General features: G+C 44.5%; 1 long non-coding RNA gene across 1 annotated transcript in view; it reads right to left on the bottom strand.

Annotated features, from left to right (window-relative positions):
• The window catches only part of LOC146832782 (uncharacterized), a 129,194-nt gene that overhangs the window by 96,660 nt on the left and 9,692 nt on the right, over window positions 1-22,842 (bottom strand). The window contains exon 4 of the long non-coding RNA XR_014961338.1: window positions 7,048-7,103. This is a non-coding gene — a long non-coding RNA (uncharacterized LOC146832782). The remainder of the gene's footprint in view (window positions 1-7,047; window positions 7,104-22,842) is intronic.

A 22,842-nucleotide genomic window follows, 5' to 3' on the forward strand; every position in this document is an offset into this window, starting at 1 on the left:
CCGGAGACCAGAGACCCCTGATCCCCGCCTCTACCATGTGGCTGCCTCATCCCAGGAGTGACACATCTGTCACCACTGTAAACTCCGGTTGGGGAAGGGAGAGGAATCTGCTGTTGACCCAATCCTGGTTCGTAAGCCGCCACTGCAACTGACGTGCAGTTCCCTCTGAAATCTGGACAACGTCGGAAGGATTCCCCTGATGCTGTGCCCACTGGAACTTCAGGTCCCACCACAGAGCCCACATATGCCATCTGGCATGATCCACCAGCAGGATGCAGGAGGCCATGAGGCACAGCAGCCTCAGGGTCAGTCTCACCAAAATCCAAGATAGAGGCTGAAACATCGATATCATAGCCCGAATAAGTCCGAAACTGTGCTGTATCCAGAACCGCTCTGATGAAAAGAAGCTTCTGAGAGGGAATCAGGTGCACTTCGTCACTTTGATAGTGAATCCCAGCGAATGCAGGAGGTCCCCCATAGTCTGGAGGTGGGAGACGACAGCCTGGGGCAAGCCCGCCTTCAACAGCCAGTCGTCAGATAGGGGAAGACTGGAACCCCTGATCTGCGCAGATGAGCTGCGACCACGGTCATCACTTTCGTGAATACCCAAGGGGCACTGGTAAGTCCAAAAGGGAGCATGGTATAGTGAAAATGCTCGTGGCCTACCGAGAACCGTAGGTAATACCTGTGGGCTGGCAAGACGGAGATGTGAAAATAGGCGTCCTGCAAGTCCAACGCTACTATCCAGTCTCCGGGATCAAGAGCAGAGAAGACCTGAACCAACGTGAGCATTTTGAACTTCTCCTTCCGGAGGAAGCGGTTGAGGGCCCTGAGATCTAAGATAGGACGCAGGCCTTTGTCCTTCTTGTGTACCAGAAAGCAGTGGAAATAGCAACCACCACCTACTTCTGGCACAGGGAGTTGTTCGATAGCTCCCTTGGCCAAGAAAGCCGCAACTACCTGGCGGAAAAGGGTCAAGTCATGCTTCGACATGCGATGGATTGCTGGTGGCATGGAGGGAAGGGTAGTCTCAAAGGGGAGGGAGTAGCCCCTTCAGACTATCTGCAAAAAACACCTGTCCGACGTGACTTTTTGCCAGTGGGGAGGTGATGGCGAATCCTGCCGCCCACTGGCCTCTGGTGGCCATGCAAGGTCAGACTAGGAAGGTTTGGAGGTTGCTGCAGGAGGGGTATGGGTGGACTGGCCTGGCCGCTAGCCCCCAGACCCACGTCGCTGGGTCCCACATCCGCGGCCAAACAGACTGGGTAGCTTGCGTGACCCTGTGGCTCGCTTGGGTGGAACATGGTGGGGCACCCCTTCTGTAGCCACGAAAGGGGCAAAAGGCAGACTGGGTCTCGTGGCAACGTCTCGACCCATGGATCTGGCCGTAGCCCTAGAATCCTTGAAGGGCTCGAGCACTGAGTCCGCCTTGTCACCAAACAAGCAATGGCCATCAAAGGGCATGTCCAGAAGGGTGGATTAGACATCCCCTGAAAAAGCAGATGTTCTCAACCAGGCGTAGCGCCTCAGGGCTACCAACGTGGAAACCTTTCTGCCAAGAGAGTCAGCGATATCCAGCCCACACCGGATGGTGAACTTAGCTGCGTCTCGACCCTCAGCCACAGTGCAGGTGATCACGGCCCAGGTCTCCTCCGGGCACTGTGGCAGCACTTGCACAACCAAGTCCCACACTGTATGGGTATGACAGCCCAAGAGGCATGCGGTGTTCACCGACCGCAGCCCTAAGCTGGCGGAAGAAAACGTATTCCCAAGGTGGCCCAGCTTCTTGAATTCCCTATCTGGGGGAGTAGTAGGGAATACGCCTTTCGAGGACAAGGCTTGGACCACCAAGCTCTCGGGCCGGGTGTTGGGAGAGGAAAAGTGGGTTGCCCGGGGCCGGGCAGTGGCGTTGGGTAATCATCCTGTCCACAGGAGCCCCTGTTCTGGGCTTGGACCAAGTGCCCAGAAGGACATTGCTGAGGGCTTCATTAAAAGGCAGCAGGGGCTCTGAAGAGGCGGCTGCCGGATGAAGCACCTCTGTCAGGAGGTTAGTCCTGACTGCCACCGTAGGAAGCTCGAGGCCCAAGGCCTTAGCCGCCCTACGCGACACCACAGTGTAGGAAGCTCCTTCCTCCGTAGCCACGGTAGGGGGGGGAAGCATGCCAAGGTCTGGGGAGGTATGCAGACCACTGGCGTCACACAACTCCTCTTGCCAGTCCGGCTCTGGCTGTCACTCAGGGCGATAGGGAACGCCAGGGATGAACAGCGTTACAAAAGTACCCTCCTGTGCCGGTACTGACGTCGGATGACGTCGGTCCGGCACAGGGTCCAAGTCGGGGGTGAGGCTGGGGTCGACACCGGTTGGGGGCAGAACCGAAGTCGGGGTGTTGCCACTGGAATTTGGCGCTGGGGAAGGTACCGTGAGGCCGACCGGCACTCTTCTGGATTCAGGCCTGGATCCATGGGATCCCTCCGGTGCCGAGGCCGAAGCAGCAGGCATCAAAGGCCCAGGGTCCCCAGCTGAGTCCGTGGGGCCCAAAGGCGCGCCAGCGGAATCGGGCTGCCTAAAAATGCTAGGGAGCGCTTCGTAAAATGCACAAAGTTGGACAGAGGAAAGCGACAATGCTCTGGGTCCCGCATGGTGTCAGCCGATGGACGTGGAGAAGGCAAAGAGTGATGATGCTTCTTCACCTTCTTCTTGTGCTTCAACTTACCGGAGGAGTGCAAAGACTTCGACGAGGAATGGTGATGACTCTGTGACGACTCCCGCAACCTTCCTCTCTACCAGGATCTCGAATGATGCAGAGCGGACTGCCGGGCCTCCAAAAGCTTTTGGGATTGCTCCCGCAAAGACTTCGGGTACATGGCCCGGCAATCGGAGCATGACTTCGGATCGTGGTTTCGCTCCAGGCACCAAAGACACACGAGGTGCGGATCGGTGACCGACATCAGCTTGTGACAATAGTCACAGCGTTTGAAACCGGTCCGATGATGGGACATCCCTCGTGCACCGGGAGTCGAAGACTCGAAAAAGATGTCGACAAAAAGTTTTGATAAAAATAACTAAGGGGCACGCTCTCTCTGATGTCAGAGCACAGGGGCGGCGTCTAAGTAGACACCGTGAGGTCATCCCGGTCGACCACGACGCCGACGATGGTCGTGGAGTCGACCAACGACACCTACCGACGGGCAGGGGTACTGCTACGAAAACATTTGTCCGGATCCAGTCTGGCACCTGGGGATAATTCTAAGGTAATAATAATAATCCACATTTGTAAAGCGCGAACAATCACCCGTATGGGTCTCTAGGCGCTGGGGGCGTCGGGAAGATTAAGCAAGCTATTGCCCAGAGTCACATGGTGCTGGGCTAATCTGTCACCGGTGCCGGGGATCGAACCTTGAGCCCCTGGGTTCCGGAGTCAGTCACCCTGGCCGCTGCACCACACCTCCTCCATTAAGGTAAGGAATCTATAACTACAGTCTCTTTCAGATACACACTTTGTTCTTATAGTAGTTGCTTACGAGAAGCAAGGCTGGCAGTAACTGTGCTTCTTTTAACAGCCAGCCTTGCTTCTCAAAAGGAAGGACTCGACAAAGTGTGGCTTTACGCACCACTGGCAGGTTTTCAAAACACATAACTAAAAGGTATTGTCATTTACAACGCCAGTAGCTCAAACTCTTGCAATGTGAGCCCTACTGCATTGCAAATGCTTGTTTAAATTCCATCAAGTCACCCAAGCGTGATGAGCTGAAGAGTTCATATGTCTCTGTATCCATCAGCAGATTGCAATGTAATTCAACTTGATGTAGGATCCCCTAAAATCATTATCCCAGAACATGCTGCTTCTATTGTGTCCTCACTAGTGATGTATACTGTTCTGCCTTCTGACACCAGAGTGGACAGGCAGAAAGCTCAGACAGTGGTCATGTTTCCGACAAGCAACCGCAGAGGTAAGAATGATCTATGTAAACCACTGAGAGGCACTGCCAAACACATTTTCACTGGTGTACAAAAATAAAGCTAATGAAACAGTAGAAAATAGTGTTTTTCCTGATGTGTTAAATTTAGGAAAGATATTTACACCCATTTTTACTAGAAACCGTTCTGCTTTATTCAAATCATAATTCAAGTATATTTATGAATTGTAGAAAATGTTTAGATCGGCTTATACTTGTTTAAAGTCTTAACCAACTCATGTGAATTTATAGCATTCTACTAAATTTTTAATCCACAATAAAATATGGTTTATCTTCTGAATTGTTATTGTATTATAATTTACTCTTAGTGACATTTGTGTTTAGCAGCTTAAATGTACTGAATGTTTTATATTGTGAAGGATGTGTTTTAATTTATATAATAATCTATTCCTACCAATTTCATGTGAACCCAGTATCCCTAAACATAACTGGGAGGCAATATATATTTAAGGGCAAGACCTCTGTTTTAGCTATATCAAGCTTGTACCTAGAAACCACAGAGTAGTCATTTAATAATTAAAAAAAAATCACGCAAGGATGTGTTTGGGATAGATAAATATAACAAAATGTCATCCGCATATGCTGTCAATTTTATATCCATTTATATTAAATTGGAAGCCTGAAGATTTTGAAGAGCGACAAATTGTTTCCAACGAGGGTTCTAAAGATAAAATAAATAAAAGTGGACATAGAGGGCAACCCTGCCTGGTCCCTCTGTGAAGGAAATAATAACTGGATTGATTACAGTTGACCTAGATAGAGGTAGAGGGCTCAGAATAAAGTAACTGAATATATTGGTGGATATGAGGGCTGAAAACCGTCCCATTTCAGTGCTCTGAAAATGAAGTCCCAATTCACCCGATCTAAAGCCTTTTCAGCATTAAGAGTTATAGCAGCTAGGGAGGAGTTAATTTTTGAAGCCAAATTAATGATATTAAGTAAAGTACTAGAATTATCACCAACAGAACGTCCTTTTACAAAACCTGACTGATGCAAATTCACTAGATTAGGAATAACATTTTTAATACAAAGTTCCAACAATTTTGCCAAAATCTTACAATCTGTGTTGATCAATGATAGAGGTCTATAATTACTACACTGGGAAAGATCTTTACTTTTTTCCGGGAGTAAACCTAGCATGGCCTGGGTAAAAGAGCCATGTGTCCTTATTTTGAGGTCACAAATAAGAGATAGGAAGCAACAGCTTAAGAACTAAAAGATGTTTGAAATGGAGAAAAAAACGCACAGAGAATCAGTCAGACCCAGGGGTTTTATCTCCGGGAGGGTGACTAATGGCATTTAATATCTCTTGCTCCGAAATTGAAATATCAAGAGAGGACAATTCTACAATCTTATCTGAGGACTTAGGAATTGATTGAAAAAAGGCATCTATCTGTTCGGTAGAAGGAGAGAACTTGGGGTGTATAAATTAGAATAGTATTCCTTGAAGCATTCTAATATTTTGGAGTCACTAACATGCCTGATCCCAGCAGTATCTGTTATAGAAACTATTTTAGACTTTTGTTTTTTAATTTTAAGATATTTAGCCACAGATATGCCAGCCTTTTTTCGACAACCATACATTTTAGCATTAAACTTAAGCAGGCTACCGCAAACATTATCTCACGATTGTTTATTATATTGCATTTTAGCCTTAAAAAGTTTGGACAAAGTATCAGTGTGATTAGAAGAAAAATAATAATGTTCTAAGGATTTCATTTGTTTGAAAAGTTGCATCAAGTCTTTGAGTGCCTTCCTCTTTTTTTGCAACAAAATCTATTGTAAAGGCATCCCAAATAAAATTCATCTGCATATATAAGGGAAGATTATTCTTAAAAAAAATTATGTAAAAACAATGTAAATTGCTCTGTAAATTGGTTATCGGGCAGAAGAGCACTATTAAATCTCCACCGCTGTGAAGAGGGTGTAGGGATAGGATAAATCTAAATCTACTATGACAGGGGCGTGATTGGAAATAAGTATTGGATCTATCTCAGCATGCTTTAGGAATTGAAGAGTAGACTGAGTGACAAATAGGTAATCTATTGTAGAATGGGAGCAGTAAACAGGAGAAAAAAAGTACATTCTAAAACATCAGGTTAAGAAGTTATCCAAAGATGTATCAACCCTCTGGAAGAAATGGCTCTCTGAAAGGCCATTTGGATTTTATTAGGAATATACTTGGTTTGAGATTTCCGATCTAAAAAAAGATCCTTAAGTTGGATTCAACCGCCACACACTATGAGATTTTCTGATATATGGGAAGATAAGAAAGTGGAAAAATCATTCCAAACTTATGAATCTACACCATTGGGGACATAAACATTACAAATAAAAAACTGCGTATCATTTATCTTATTGTTTAACAAAAGCTATCTACCAATGTCATCTTTAACCTCATTCAGCAGTTAAATACATAACGATTTATGAAACAATATAATAACACCATTCGTATTATTTGCAGCAGGGGAGCCAAAGACACTCCCAACCCATGGCTTGCGCAAGGAGACTATATCTTGTTATGATGCTTTTCTTGAAATAAAGATACTTGACAGTTTAATTTTGATAAGTGAGACAACACCCTTTGTTTTTTCACTGGGTTACGAAGACCTTTAACGTTCCAGGAGACAATACGTAAGCCACTCATTGAAGGAACACAGAGAGCAATTAGAAGACACACTGTAGGAAACCAAGAGTAAATATAATACTTAACCATGCACAGCGAGTGAGATAGAAAATGGTGGAAATCAGAATAAACAGAACTACAGAAAAAATAAGCTGCATTGAAAAATATGCAAAAAGCTTTGAAGAAAGAAATAGAAAAAGGTTTGAAAGAAGAGATAAGAAGGAGGAGAGTAACACAACTCTCCCAATAAAAATATAAAAGGAAGATGACAAAAAGCCACAAGACTTTAGCCATGAAAATGAAGAGGGAACGAGAAAATATAGAAGCCACTCTCTAGGCGAAGAACCGATGGTAAGTATAGTAAAAACAAACAGTAGAGGAACAATTAATAGAGAAACAGAACAATATTAAGACCATTCCGACATGGCAGCCAAAGAACTTACCAAACATTACAGGAGACAGTGTGGATGAACATAACAGGAACACTGAAACAGAGAGACTATAACGAAAAGAGACAACAGTATCTATTAGACAGGGGAAGACTGGGAACTTGCAAAAAAGAGAGAGATTAAATGAAGAACAATTAAGATTTACTAAGTTCCATATCCCTTCCGTTGTGAGTATGTATACATTTCTTAAGCTCAGCAGGATCATCAAAGGTTGTAGATTTGGCTTTGTATGAGACCTTGAAGAAACAAGGATGAATAAGGCAATAGCGAGCGTTCATGGAGCCAAGCATTGGTATGAGATCCAGAAATTACTTCCAACGATTAGCAGTAGCCCTGGAGATATCCTGACGAAAGAAAATCTTGTGAAAAGACCAAAGCATTTGTTTACATTTTTTAACTGCTGTAAGAACCATAATAATATCTGAATATGAAGAAAAAAGTATTTCCAACACGGGGTACAGAGTTCCTCAAGTACAATAAGGAAGAGATAGGAACGAGGTGGAGTTAAGATTCAACCATCAAGTATTATCAGTGGAAGGCCCGGGAGAATCCCTTGGTGGAACTAGAGCTCTCACACACCCAGCAAGCTAGGTGTCATGCTTCACCATATGAGCACTGCCCCTCGTCAAGTCGGCGCTGCAATCCTTGACGGGTTCCCGAAACCGGGGCTCTTTACCGGGGATCTTTTGTTCCTGCCGATATGTGCTTGGGGGTGAGGGGCCTAGTGTAAAGAATGTAGCAGAAAGTGGAAATCTAAAAAGGGTCCATCAGTCCTAATAATGTTTTATTCATAAGGTAAACTACCCTGTTAAAAATGATGTAGAGTGGCTATGTCCTAGAAGTAAGGTGTCTGGACGTGAAGCTCTACTCTAAATGATCAACATGTTTCATGCCATATACATCTGGAGGATCAGGGCAATTCATCAGGATCAAAAGCTGTCTACATAAAGTGGTAATGTGAATTCTACATACCACATCCTAGGTGTTCTGACCTGAAAAAATAAATAAAATAACAACATGATAACTAAAACCAATCTCATCTCTTCGTTATGTATAGACTATGTCAAGGAAGGTGTTTATAAAAATCACCGTGTAGAACGTGAATCAAACCGAGTAGTAATTTGTACACTACTTCAAGGGATCAGTGGACGTGAGGGGGGGGGGTGTGATTTAAAATCTAAAGCTAGAGATTAGCTGTACGTGCTCTAAAAAGAACAACAAGGGAGGGAATCACTCACCTAGTATGTTAACTAGTCAAGCTAGCAACGGGGCTGGCGGCTTTAAGGACACCGATTGGGTCCTAAAATAAAAAGGGGTACAGTGACTGTAAAGCATTACAACGACCCACAGAAGTTTGTAGTGATGCCGACAGAAATAATTAAAAGTCAGCGTCTCGCTAGACAGTTACACAATAGTATCATCACAACCAAAACAAAGCATGACCCAATCTAAAAGAAATCGAGCAGGAGCCGAAGCTCGAGGGTCTAGCGTGGCTCGTAGTAATCAGCTAAACTGATATAGGGGGCACAATGTGAAGGTAGGGGTAACCTTCAAGCCAAAGTAGTATCCAGGTTCTGGATATCGTATGTACTCACCAGCGTTGTAGAACGCGTCTCTGTAAGACCTACCCAAACTGCCAGGGACCGGGGTGGTGAGTAGCGTCTATCGTCTCTGCCAGATATACTCCAAGCGGAAGTCAGCGTGACGTGCTGGTGATGCGCCGTCACGTACCGTCGTTACGTGACGAGGTTGCTAGGTAACGAGCAAGGACGCCGGGGCTTGAGAGGGAGTCCGCCTCCAGCGAAACGTCACAGGTTGCTAGGATACGTGAACAGAAGCGTCACGTTATTGCATCGTAGTGTGGGGGCCCTCATAAGGGATGTAGCTACAATTACGAGTAGTTGTGCACAATGTTATCAAGTGTGAGGTCATATGTGGGCTATACATTCTCTTAGACTGCGTAAGGGGACAAGCTGGATTACGCGGTCGGACCCGATGTGTGAGGAGCCATAGGACCTAATGCGTGTTGGTGGGGTCCTGTAATATGTCACTCACTAGCATTGCCAGGTTATTAGTAGTTTAGACCTCCTTGCAGTTCTACTATGATAGTAATTTTGTCTTCTAATAAGCGGATTTAGTTTACACCGCGATTAGACATCAGTTACCAAGAGTGTCACTTGGCTTTTGAATGACCATACCACGCCAGTCCTCTACACCACCAGGACCACATCCGCCCTTTACATCACCAGGGTTCCACTTTAACATATTACAGGACCCCACCAACACGCATTGGGTCCTATGGCTCCTCACACATCGGGTCCGACCGCGTAATCCAGCTTGTCCCCTTACGCAGTCTAAGAGAATGTATAGCCCACATATGACCTCACACTTGATAACATTGTGCACAACTACTCGTAATTGTAGCTACATCCCTTATGAGGGCCCCCACACTACGATGCAATAACGTGACGCTTCCGTTCACGTATCCTAGGAACCTGTGACGTTTTGCTGGAGGCGGACTCTTTCTCAAGCCCCGACGTCCTTGCTCGTTACCTTGCAACCTCGTCACGTAACGACGGTACGTGACGGCGCATCACCAGCACGTCATGCTGACTTCCGCTTAGAGTATATCTGGCAGAGACGATAGACGCTACTCACCACCCCGGTCCCTGGCGGTTTGGGTAGGTCTTACAGAGACGCGTTCTACAACGCTGGTGAGTACATACGATATCCAGAACCTGGATACTACTTTGGCTTGAAGGTTACCCCTACCTTCACATTGTGCCCCCTATATCAGTTCAGCTGGTTACTACGAGCCACGCTAGACCCTCGAGCCTCGGCTCCTGCTCGATTTCTTTTAGATTGGGTCATGATTTGTTTTGGTTGTGATGATACTATTGTGTAACTGTCTAGCGAGACGCTGACTTTTAATTATTTCTGTCGGCATCACTACAAACTTCTGTGGGTCGTTGTAATGCTTTACAGTCACTGTACCCCTTTTTATTTTAGGACCCAATCGGTGTCCTTAAAGCCGCCAGCCCCGTTGCTAGCTTGACTAGTTAACATACTAGGTGAGTGATTCCCTCCCTTGTTGTTCTTTTTAGAGCACGTACAGCTAATCTCTAGCTTTAGATTTTAAATCACACCCCCCCCTCACGTCCACTGATCCCTTGAAGTAGTGTACAAATTACTACTCGGTTTGATTCACGTTCTACACGGTGATTTTTATAAACACCTTCCTTGACATAGTCTATACATAAAGAAGAGATGAGATTGGTTTTAGTTATCATGTTGGTATTTTATTTATTTTTTCAGGTCAGAACACCTAGGATGTGGTATGTAGAATTCACATTACCACTTTATGTAGACAGCTTTTGATCCTGATGAATTGCTCTGATCCTCCAGACGTATATGGCATGAAACATGTTGATCATTCAGAGTAGAGCTTCACGTCCAGACACCTTACTTCCAGGACTTAGCCACTCTACATCATTTTTAACAGGGTAGTCTACCTTATGAATAAAACATTATTAGGACTGACGGACTCTTTTTAGATTTCCACTTTCTGCTACATTCTTTACACTAGGCCCCTCACCCCCAAGCACATATTGGCAGGAACAAAAGATCCCCGGTAAAGAGCCCCGGTTTCGGGAGCCCCTCAAGGATTGCAGCGCCGACTTGACGAGGGGCAGTGCTCATATGATGAAGCATGACACCTAGCTTGCTGGGTGTGTGAGAGCTCTAGTTCCACCAAGGGAATCTCCCTGGCCTTCCACTGATAATACTTGATGGTTGAATCTTAACTCCACCTTGTTCCTATCTCTTCCTTATTGTACTTGAGGAACTCTGTACCCCGTGTTGGAAATAGGTCTCTGGGGCATGTACATTGGACCTCTTTAAATAAAGCCCCCTGTCCCCCTTTTTGGATTATTATGAAGAAAAAAGGCAATGATCCCTCTTGGTCTATTCTAAGCCGAGGCTTGTGAAGGACCAATCCTATGCGCCCTTTTAATGTTAAGATCAACTGATTTTTGTAGGCCAACAATTTTGGAATATGAAGCTTCGAAAAAGTTATTGTATCAGGGGCCTTTAGAAGCTTCTGGTATACCATAGGCGCTTAGGTTATTACATCTGTTACGACTTTCATGGTCCTCCGCTACCTTTTTCAGCTGATTTACCTCTTTAGCATTTTCCTGCAAAGCCATCGTTGGGGGCCCTGTTTTGTGCTGCAACAACAGCCTGGTGGGATTCCGATCCCAGGGGGAAATTCCAGCGCTAACCCCAGCAAGAAGGGCGTGACCCTGACCTCTTTCCACACCCTGGTGGGACTCCAAGTCCCAGGGTGCATCATTCCACACACCTGCTGCCACTGACGAGGGGGAGGAATGACCAGCGCGCTCAAAGCGCTGCCTCTTCCCCTGCGGCTAACTAAAAGGGTTATGCATGGAAAGGGGTATTAGTGCAGTTAATGGGAGAACCCCACCAGACAAAACAGGCTCAAACACATTTAACAATGCCCACAGTATGAGCCGTATTGATTACATTTTCATTAATCTGGACCAGTGGTAAGCCCTCATTGAGATGGAGGTACGGGAAAGAGCAGAAAGCGACCATAACTCCCGGATACTAAAAATGAAATTGCTAGGACTTAGTATGGCGCCAATACAGACAATACAGTGTACGACTGAAAATGCCCTGCTCTGTAATGATATGAGGCTGGTCAAATGGAAAAAAATTGTTGAAAACGAACAACCGCTCTCATCAATAAGGGCAGATGTTACAAATACTTTGGTAGAGCTACAAACCCAGGTACAACTAAATAAAAACATAACTAGAGCACATGATAATCTTTTTGGCAAAATAAAGTCATACATTCTAAAGCCTCTCAGACACTCTAGCAAGTTGACAGTGAAACAAGCAAATTGGGATTACAAAGCTTGCAGACAAGCATACAAGTCACTAGTGGCAGCAATAAAAAAATCAAAAGATTTGGCTATCATAAAACATGTAAGATGTATAAAGCCATACAACTGAAAGCCCCCCAAAAATTGGGACAAACAGAGATGGCAAGATCTCTACCAGGCCAGTACAGAGAAAAATCTTCAAAAGTTATGGCAATTGGTAAAATGGGCGAGAGGAGGGCAGGCACCCTCCCTACTAAATCATGTAGCCCCAGGTACGTGGGTTACACACTTCGACACAATTTGCTGCAGATGAAGAGGGGAAAACCAAAGAGCCTTCTCGAATTCCACCACATGATTCAGTTTTGCATTTTGACATAGGGGAGGTAGAAGTAGCGCTGGGGGCAGCAACGGGAGGAAGAGCCCCGGGTCTAGACAGTATCCCAGCAGATGTATTTTTGCACGACAGGGTCATTTGGTAAAAGACATATTGTTGCTAGCCAACGAAATAGCTAGCAGAGCTCCCAGCCTTGAGTTTCGGCGGGGTGCAGAGATTTTACCAATTTACAAATAAGGCTATCAATCCAGCCGCAGCAACTACAGGCCAATAAGTCAAATTGATTAGTTACAAAAGGTAGTGGCAAGATTAGTACTGGTAGAAATTCAGGATTGGATCTTAGACAATGATATATTAACACCTCTACGGGCAGAGTTTCGTGCCTATGTTAGCACTATCGATCGGGTCTTACGTTTTATATTAATCTACTGGCATACCATGGTGATTGCAGGAGGCACAATCTACACCACCTTTGTGGATTTAAAGTCCGCATTTGACCAGGTCTCTCGAAATAAACTGGTCGGTCCTAAAGGACCTAGCAATGCCATTAGATGTACTGTCCATAGTTGTGAGATTACATGAGGGGAACTTTGCACAGGTGCGCTGGGGCACGTAGGGTAACACCACAAACCGATTCCCCGTATCTAAAGGGGTTCGTCAAGGGTGTGTTATGGCCCCAACACTATTTTCACTATTTTTAAACGGGGTTGTTAATTATTTTTCCACCTACCCGACGGATGCACCATCACTTGCAGGTACCAGAATAACTATACTCATGTTTGCAGATGTTACGCTTGTCATATCGAAAAAACACAGAGAGAGCTACAGCGAGCACTTATGTGCTTCGAAGACTTCTGCACGGCCCGCAGATTTGTAATAAACGCCAATAAAAGTAAATTTATGGTCCTTCATAAGCATCGAGCAATCAAGGGTAGTGTCCTCTTAAATAACGAGTACCTTGAACAGACAGATGTCTTTAATTACTTAGGGATCACCCTTGCAAAAAAATTAAACCGGAAACCCCAGATAGAAACAAGGGCCCTAAAACACCGCCAACTGGCAGTTGCACAGGTGAGAGAACACAAAACTTCACTAACTAATCCTATAAGCCCAGCTTTGAAGATTTACAACTCCAAAGTCATAGCCTCAATACTCTATGGTTCAGAATTATGTGGCTTTGAAAATCTGACATCATTAGTCTCAGCCCAAAATAAAGTTTTGAGAGCCATCACCAGTCTCACACAAAACACTCCGTTAAAGCCCCTACACCATAACTTAGGATGCAACCGACTAGATGAGATAGCGACGTTTCGCCCAATGGCATTTTGGTGTAGACTATGGACAACTCCCAAGCTATCACATTATGCTACAGCACTCAAGGATGTTTGGGAAGCCGATACCACATGTAACATCATCTGGTTACAAAAAGTTAAAAGCACTCTGGTCAGTATGGGTTTGAGACATCTATGGGATGATCCTGTGGTCCAACAGTTCCCCTCCAAAATGGAAATGAAAGAGCTCTATTGGTCCATGATGATAACGAATAGTACACAAACCATCAAGAGAGCATCATTGTCATCATTTGTAGAGTTTAAGCCTTGTCCCCAGTACGAAACATACTGGGATTTTATATCTAAGCCTAGAGAAAGAAGACTATACTTTCAATTTCCGGTGGGCACTCTACCATTAAAATCTGTCACCCACAAATGGTACAATACAAATGACAGTTGTAGGAAGGTGGAATCTGACTATATGGTTGCCCCCACTTTTTTCCTGGTGTTTGAACGGTTTTTGACTAGTCTGGCTGGGATCCTGCTATCCAGGACCCCAGCCTATCTGCTTACTCCCTTAAATGATTGGTGTGCATATTAGATGCACTAGTGATAGGATACTGTGGTACCTTATGAGCCCCTAGTATATGGTACCTTAGGTACCTAGGGCATTGGTACTTCACAGGCCTACCAGGGGCTGCAGCATGTATTATGCCACCCCTGGGAAGCATTCACAATCTGACACCACAGGCCTGCTACTGCAGCCTGTGTGAGGTAGTGTTAGCACTCCTCACTGAGGTATAGGTTCCTATATCTCACCATACACACACATTTAAACCTATCAGTCACCCCTCTAGCAGGCCCTAACAATCCTGAGGGCAGGGTGCTTGGTTTACTATGTGAGGGGGTGCTTATGCCTGAGCAGGACCCCTCTGCAGCTAGCAGAGTCTATTCTCTACTGCTGTTTGTGGATGCGGTTAAACCATATACTCTTAAGTGCATTATAACCTCGCGGTAAATGCTAACTTTGGAATGACTGCATCAAAACATGTCGTGTTTGGTGTCAAACAACTTGGAATCATGGAGTATGATCCCACACTTCTAGAGGGGACGACATGTACCCACTGTACTAAACGGAAATCTTCTAGAGCCCTGGCATCGCAAAATGGATGCCACCAGCACAGACACCGGGCTGCCCTCCTGCTGCTGACCGAAACTCGCAGTGGAGGAAGCCCAACAAAGGGTATCCTGTCACAGGGAGGTGTTACCACCTCCCAGACAGGATTTAGTGTATTGGAGCTGGGTGGGTGCACTCCTAGAGTGCCTTTGAAGTCCTGCACTGGGGGAGCAGTAGGCTCCTCTGTGCATATGCCAGCTCAAACCGGTTCAGGGGCTACCTGCCCCTGCTCTGGCGCGAAACTGGACAAAGGGAAGTGGGTGTAACCACCCACTACCCTGACCCTCCTAGAGGAGTGGTCATAGAGCTAGTCCCTCCCCTATCTACACTATAAGATACCAAGCATTGCCAATGCAATTCAGATTACACCTGGACAACGCTCTACAAAGAAGAATCCTGGCCCTTCGACGTTCCACTATCTCTGGAAGACTGAAGAATCTCCCTTGCAAGTCAAGGAGTGACTCCCCTGCTTGGCAGGCACCAGTAACTTGATCAACAGTTGCAAACTTCACCGCTCCCGCCGGAGTCCGAAGTCCCTGCGTCCCCTGAAGCGGATTTCCTGACCTCTCGACGGCCATTTTGAGTTAAAGCTGTGGCGTCTGGACCCCACGAGTGACGAGGAACAGCAATACCAGGGAACCGTGCACTGATTTCAAGTGCAAACCCTAAACAACGTTCTATGAACTTGTGCTTTGGACCATCTGTAGTCCAAGTCCCTAGCAGGTCTGGTACCGAAAATCAGTGGCCTACCCTGTCCCGAGTGACCGTGGGCTCCTGTGGAACTTTTCCTGCAAAGGCGTCTTCGCGGTTGCTTGCCCGTTGGCTAGTGACTCACCAAAAGACTTTCTTATCAACTTCAAGGGCTCTCCTGGTTGCTCCGGGCCTGCCCTCACTTACCCTTGCTGGGTAAGTCCATTAGACCTTGCTGGTCTGCATCATCTTCAATCTTCACTCCACACAAGACTTGCAGTTGCCAAGGTTTGTTGGCTCCAATCCGGTTGCCGACACAGTCATCAGCTGCAAACGTTGTGGGACCCTCAGAATCCAGCTGCTGGTCATCGTCGATCTCTCCTGGACCTCGTGAGCGAAGAGACAAATCACCATCGACGATCTGAAGCGACGCGACATCAGTGGTCATCCATCCTGCTGGCCACCGGTCACTGGCAAGTGGCTTTGAAATCTGTCCCCTCAATTTTCAGGTCCTCTTCAACTTCAATCCATCTTTAGATTCCAGCGGACACCTCTCCAGTCGTCACAAGCAGCAAGTCTTCAGTGATCTCCATTGAAAACAGCATCGCGACCCGACACCAAAAGACACCTATGCACCCGGCTTCCGTGGGTGTGGTAACTCGTGCACTCCGGTGCTCAAGTGTATGTTGGCCCTCGAAATACTTACCCTGTAAGTGGCTTGCTTGTTGACTTCTCCGAAGTGCCCTAAAACTTTAAATTACAAACCGCGACTTGTGCCATTGAAACCAATAGGAAACCCGCTGCTGTGTTTAGACACTGCACGCGTCTCCCGTGGGCTGATTACTTACCTGCTAACACTGCAGAAGTGAAGCCCCAGCGATTCCTAAGGCCCTAGGCCTTTTCATTTTGCAAGTCGAGTTTGTTAAACCATTTTCTTAGTATATGGTCTGGTACGCCCCTAGGGCTACAGCCATATTTGTGCTTAATTTATTGAGAAGTGTTTACATTTGAATGTGTATCTGGGTTATAATCTCATAAAGAGATTATTAGAGTGTATCTAAGAATAAATACATATATATTTGATATATATACCTGTGTGGTGTCCTTTTCATTTGGTAATTCAAGAGATTATAAGGTAAAACAAGCTGCTTTACATTCCTCAGAGACTTAGCCTGAAGGCTGCTCTCCACAGCTACCACTAGGATAGCTTTCTTTAAAAGGTTGTCTTAAACCTATCTACCATAAGAGTCGAATTGGACTGGTGCAAGGTGGCCACTATAACTAGTGACCAGCATATGCCAGGCCAACTTCTCACAACAATAGATGCCATCTATGTGTTGAACATGTGGAGACCTACTCACACATTTTATTTGTCTGTCCGGTTTATGAGGTCCCCTGGGAAATATTGAGAAAGCCATTATGTAAGAATATGGGCACTAGGTACAGTATTACTGCTCTAAGACTATTGCAGACAAATACAAGTGAGCTGTGCCTAATATCAACTGCCAATTTGTTTAGTTGGATGTGGTTAAATCGTGATAAAATGCAAACCATGCCTGTGGCCATACAGACTAGTAGCTATGAAAATGACTAAGTCGGTGCTTAATCAGTTGGGCTATTAGTATCATCTGGCTAGTAATGATTGACGACCATTCCAGCTCTTGTATAATCATAGTTGTAGCAAACAATGCCCACAGTCATCTACCATTGTATATGTATTTGTGTTACCCGGTTGCCTTGGACAAGAAAGCACCATATCAAGTAGTCCACCTCCTGTTTTATTGGTCCAAGTACATTCTTATATCACTTAATTACTTATACATTAAAATGACACTTTTATAAAATAGAGATAACTCTAATTTTTAGATTCTTTTTATGGAGATAAGAATGTTTTTATGGTTTCTTTTTTATATAATCAATCTTTTATCTAATATATATGAACTTGAAGCTGTCGATTACCATTTGTGAATTTTTGTATATATATCCAGTTTTATGGTCAAAATAGGTCTTTTATTATCTTGGTAATTGAAATAAAGATTATGAACTGAACAGAAAAAATATGATGACTTTAGCGACCACATCTTGAGCATCACTAACTCTCTGCTCAACCTTTGGAAGTCAGGAGTCAGGATGAGCCCACTTTTCCTCAATTCTTTGAAGCATTGCACTTGTATCCACCATAGTTTCATATTTCTTAATACATGTAATAATGTCTTCCAGTGTCAGAGGCAGTGGTGATTTATTAGGGGCAGAAGGATCTTTCTTCACCCTTTTATTTGCATTTCCTCTAGACTCCTTACGGCCGTTAAAGTAAGAGGAAATAAAGCCTGTGCTTTCAATGAATGCGTGGACTCTTTATTTGACTAGGCTTAAAATTGAAGTGAATTATAAAGCCTTCCTGAGAGCAACAAGGAGATGAAAACCAAGGTGCGCTGTTACAAAAAACAGACCCTCCAGCTTTTCGCGATTCACAGAAAAAATTGCAAAATCGGCTGAATAGCGCGACGGCCGCGATATTTACAATTATTGCCGCGATATTTACAAAAAGTGTCTGCAAAACAAACAATGCCTGTTTATTGGCTGTGCGCGCACATGTCACTACGTGCCGCTGTCCAGCCGTCCAATACCTGCTTCCTCAATTAGCCTATGTGGCTTTGATCTGCAAATGCAGCACTCCTGACCTTCAGCTACTGGTGCCTCGCTTCGAGTTTTACTCTCATGACGCCAGAGACTGAGAGAGTGTCGGTCGGCTCCGGCTGCGGCAGGATGGTAGCAATTTCCTGCCGCCCGGGCATTTCCTGGCACTAATGTCTAGGGGAAGGTTGCTCAAGAAATGGCTTAGGCGTGCCCTGGATAAGTAGGCTTCTCCTACAACAGCAGTGAGTCACAGTGGAAGGTGAGTGGAGCATGGACGAGAACTGAAACTGTACTGTCAGTAGTCAAAAGGCGGCACCCGCCACCTCACTGTTTCATATGCCTGTCCATTCAAACACCAGAAGCTGCTAAAGTGTTCTTTCTGTATCTGAACATGCAAATACAAGATGTTCCAGCCGCGTAATTTATCGTGGCCATCTTTAACACAGAGGAAAGAATTCATCACAGAAGCCAGAGTCTTGCTGCATTAGCAGCCTGGGCGCCATAATGAGGCTGTCTGTGGGTCTCAAGGTCTCTTCTATCTGGGCGCCATTATCCCGTCTCTTTTAATTTTCCATAGAGGGCAAGAAAGATTACGCATGAAATGTTAAGGAAAACTTATGGCTGGGTGACGAGTTCCTGATGAGCACGCTTCATGTCGTACTGCCTTTTGTTGGTTTTATTCTTCATGCAACACTGCTTTCATTGTGGTGGCTCAGCAAATGCTTGCCTTGTCAGAAAACAGGATTAGGAGACGGCTGCTGATTAACCTGCAAGAAGTGTTTTGTGAATTTGGGCTTCTGTCCATGTCTGTGGATCAGAGAGTGGTCTGCGATCCGTCATCAACAGGGAGTCAATTTCAGTCACATCACCTGCTCTTCATGACATGAGCAATGGAGGCAGCGGTGCCCCGGCAGGGGTGCATACATGGGTGATAGAACACCTCAGGGAGAAATAGGGCCCCCTCTCACGAGGTGCAGATTGAAGCTGTGCTTCTGTAGAGCCGCAGACACTTTAAATATGCCAGTTTCACAGTGGAATACCCTGCTAAATCAGTTTACATTGATTTAAGGCTGAAAAGGAATGATTCTGAATAAAATTAAGTGCCGCAATAATGCCGCTAAATTTCCACTTTCGTGCCGCTAAATTTCCACTTTGTGCCGCTAAATTTGCACATCTATGCCGCAACATCCTGGGGGGTCTGAAAAAAAAACTGCTAAATTAGAAAAATTATTTTAGTCATAAGTTAAGTCACAGAGATGGCTTGAAAGGAGCAGAGCAACAAATATTCACTAATGTGCCTCTGTGTAATCACCCTGGAAAAACCATTCCACCTTTAAAATTGCTCAAAAAAGTACCCAATGCATATTGAGCATAAATTAATTAGAATAAAAAACTCAAATTTAAATTACATCCTTATAGAAAAATAATATTCCACCTTGGACCCAGAAAAACAGGTGGGAAACAAAAGCGCATTGATTTCTGTGAGAAAAAACAAGCCAGAGGCTCGCAAAATGGCAGCCGTGCTTCGGAGCGTGACGGGAGCGACGGGGAAACGAACTCGCATACTAGAATAATTAAGGGTCTATAAACTTACCCCGTGAACCAGCATAGTTAGACGAGCTGCACAGACCATTAAAGCGTTCCTCCAAGCAAAAGGATTCTTGGTGCCTCAAGAAGAACACTAAAAAGCGGCCATCTTGTCTTGCAGCCGCTCGCAATCTCTAGCGCCTGCCTTTTTGACATGAAAAGAATTAAGACAAAACTTAAGGACCCACCTAAAACCAGTAGATTAATAGAAGTAACAGATCAAACCAAGCCTAATACCCAGAACATGGAGTGGTAGAAACGAATTGACACCACACCAAAGGGAATGTCCAACTCCAAAATTCACAGAAAACGTCAAATAAAAGAATAAATGTAAATCTTATGGCCTTTAGAAGACTTATCTGAGTCCAACACTCCCTGTTTAAAGCAAGCACAGACCAATTAAAGGACATTTACAACCTGCACACTTAATACATAAGAACTGGTACACTACTTTTACATTGTGGAAATATCTTCAGACCAATCAAATGTTTGTAGAAATACAGAATTCACTGGTCCCATGAGTGTGGCACAGGCTTCGCTGTCACTGACTAATGCTGCTTGTTTGAAATGGTGACCAGCAGCGCTTTCCATGTGCACCAGTTATATTACACAATGACACATATATATTTTTTGTAGACACGGAGATAAATCGGCAGCTCTGTAAAAGACATTTAAGCAATGTCATAGCTGCCAATTAATCTCCCTGTGTCTACAAAAATATGAAACCGTCATTGTGTAATGTAGCTGGTGCTTGTGGAAAGCGCTGCAAAACCTTCGGGTTGAGTTTGGGTATTTAAAAAATTCAAAAAAGAAAATGAAACACAAAGCCTGCAGAGCGAGCTACAACGCTCCTAATGTTTGGCGGACTGGTCACCATTTCAAACAAGCAGAATTAGTCGGTGACAGCAAAGCCTGTGCCACGCTCATGCGATCAGCTGGCAACAATACACACAGTAGAAATTGTATTTCTAGTGCGGGTATTGTTGCCAGCTGACAAAAGCTGCTTGTATAAAATAGTGACCGGCAGCGCTTTCCACGAGCGCCAGTTACATTACACACAGACACATTTATATCATTCCTATTTTTTGTAGACCTGGGAGATTAATCGGCAGCTCTGTTAAAGGCATTTATGCAATGTCCTGAGCTGACGAATAATCTCCCCAGGTCTACAAAAAATATGAAACCGTCATTTTGTAATGTAACTGGTCCGCGTGGAAAGCGCTGCAAAACCTCCGGGTTGAGTTTGCGCTATGAAATGAAACAAAAAGTCTGCAGAGCGAGCTGCTCCTAACGTGTGGCGTGAGAGCAGTACCTTTGAGGCGAGCACAGGGAGACTCTAAGAGGGATCCCCAAGAGTGAGAGGACGTGGCACAGCAGTTAGAGCAGCTGACTTGTGAGCTGGGGATCCAAGGTCTTGCCTCGAAGTCAGTTCAACATCCTATAAAAGATGTGGGCAAATCACCTAATCGTCCTCTGGCCGCCCTAAAATGCATAATTTAAGACTACCTTTGGGGATCTGAGGACTATCTCCCCCCAATGATCACACACCACTCATTGCCCTGACGAAGTTCATTTTCAAATGAACGAAACGCGTTGGCTGGAACTTTTTACTGTCGGATGAGTTTGAAAATAAAGATTCATGATTATTGTCGTAGGCCGCCACATGAATAGAATAAAATCACACAATGTTATCCAATTCAACCTAATACAATGTATGTAAGTAAACACTTTGTAAGATTGACAAGAGAGCACAAGACAGGGAACCCCATCATGCTACCCGACCAGCTGTGGAACTGCCATATTGAATATGAAGCATAATGTCTGAAAAAAAGACACTGGAAATCTACGCATAATACGAACTTTGACTTAATTTTGGAGTGCTTGGAGCTTAATTGGAATTTCAAGTAAAAGACTGTCGTCTATTTTCCCATTGAGGAAAATATGGTGGCTCTACCTCCTCTTTAAGCACCATTTGTAATATTTGTGTTTCTATTTGGATAACTTGGGACCAGACTGGAGTGTGTGCCATTTCCCCAAGCCAACAAGTATATTCTAATAATTCTGTTTGGGTGTGTGGCACCTCCTGGTATCTATTGTGTACTGTGATATTATTTTGTGAAAGATGTCGGATTTGGCAGAAAGAGAAAAGATAGCTGAGGAACTCTTCAGCAATCTGAGTTCGGGTATAGTTACACAACCTAGGTCAGTAAGGAATGAAGGATTGAAAGACAACTTCTTGAAACTAGAAAGACGTAAGGTAATCGAACAATCTAAATGGTGGGATGCAACAACACTAAAACAGTATCTAAAACTAAACAGGATACCTAGAGGCCTACGGGCACAAATATTTCCCATCTATGATGACCTTGAACCTGATCTCCTGATTAGATGGGAGAAGGAACATACTAGCAACTCCATGAATTTAATGGAGATTTTGATAATTAATGCTGAAAGGAAGGTAGTGAAATTGCAACGTGAGATTGCTGATGCAGTGAAGGAGATTTCAGACATGAATTTAAAAGATGCAACTGAAAAAAGTATGTAATACTGAAGGAAGTACTTGCTAAACATCTGGAAGGTATTAAGATTAGAAAAACTAGGAAACTTAAAAGGGATGAACAAGATTATTTATCAGGGAGAGTCTTTACTTTTGCGAGTAAATTTGATCATTTGATTAACAAAGAAACAACCGGTGGGGCAGAAGTGGGTACTGACAGAGCCAGTAACACCTCCTCCAGTGTGGTGTCAAGTGACAATGAGAGTAATACAGAACACACTGAGGTCACTTCGGATTCTGGTAGTAACCGTTTTTTAGAGGAAATGAGGCGTATCAGAATAGGGAATCGGAAGGGCAATCTCCATACACCAACAACAGGAAAACCAGATGAGGCAAGAGGTCCAGGAGAACTGTCAAACGACAGAGCAGGTATGCGTACCAGATCTTGGACCAAAAATAACTGATATGTACTGATACTAAGGAGAAACACATGAATGTTAATGTAATTAACTTGTCTAATCAAGTGTTGACTAAAGATATGATTAAAGTACTTCAGAAAGGTTTTGGGTTCTGTCCAACTGTGGTTAATACTGAACATTTGAAGATTGATATGCAACAAATTTGTTTGAAAATTGAAGTTGAAAAAGTATGTTTCGACACACCCAATGAATGTTGATCATGAGAGCCAAATA

This window comes from Triturus cristatus, chromosome 5_1 (assembly GCF_964204655.1).
Source record: "Triturus cristatus chromosome 5_1, aTriCri1.1, whole genome shotgun sequence".
Lineage (NCBI taxonomy): Eukaryota > Metazoa > Chordata > Amphibia > Caudata > Salamandridae > Triturus > Triturus cristatus.